Genomic DNA, 748 nt, shown 5'->3' with positions numbered 1-748 from the left:
GAACCCAACAACAATAATGCAAGGAGAATGCTTGGTGACTTTACTGCACCTAATTCCAATTTACATGGAAGAAGCATCTCCATTCCTGCCATTGGAGCAAACAACTTTGAGCTGAAACCTCAGCTAGTTTCTCTGATGCAGCAGAACTGCAAGTTTCATGGACTTCCATCTGAAGATCCTTTTCAGTTCTTAACTGAATTCTTGCAGATATGTGATACTGTTAAGACTAATGGAGTAGATCCTAAAGTCTACGGGCTCATGCTTTTCCCTTTTGCTGTAAGAGACAGAGCTAGAGTGTGGTTGGACTCTCAACCCAAAGATAGCCTGAACTCTTGGATAAGCTGGTCACGGCTTTCTTAGCCAAGTTCTTTCCTCCTCAAAAGCTGAGCAAGCTTAGAGTGGATGTTCAAACCTTCAAACAAAAAGATGGTGAATCCCTCTATGAAGCTTGGGAAAGATACAAACAGTTGACCAAAAAGTGTCCCTCTGACATGCTTTCAGAATGGACCATCCTGGATATATTCTATGATGGTTTGTCTGAGTTATCAAAGATGTCATTGGATACTTCTGCAGGTGGATCCATTCACCTAAAGAAAATGCCTGCAGAAGCTCAAGAACTCATTGACATGGTTGCTAATAACCAGTTTATGTACACTTCTGAGAGGAATCCTGTGAGTAATGGGACGCCTATGAAGAAGGGAGTTCTTGAAGTTGATACTCTGAATGCCATATTGGCTCAGAACAAAAT

At 41.6% G+C, this 748-nt stretch overlaps 1 non-coding gene across 1 annotated transcript; it reads right to left on the bottom strand.

Moving 5' to 3' along the window:
- Positions 1 to 389: 389 nt before the first annotated feature.
- Positions 390 to 497, bottom strand: LOC112781041 (small nucleolar RNA R71). Its single transcript, XR_003191839.1, has one exon. It is a non-coding gene; the product is annotated as a small nucleolar RNA R71 (small nucleolar RNA).
- Between the last annotated feature and the right edge of the window lie 251 nt (positions 498 to 748).

This window comes from Arachis hypogaea, chromosome 19 (genome assembly GCF_003086295.3).
Source record: "Arachis hypogaea cultivar Tifrunner chromosome 19, arahy.Tifrunner.gnm2.J5K5, whole genome shotgun sequence".
Classification (NCBI taxonomy): Eukaryota; Viridiplantae; Streptophyta; class Magnoliopsida; order Fabales; family Fabaceae; genus Arachis; species Arachis hypogaea.
This window is presented reverse-complemented; position numbering and strand designations above follow the sequence as displayed.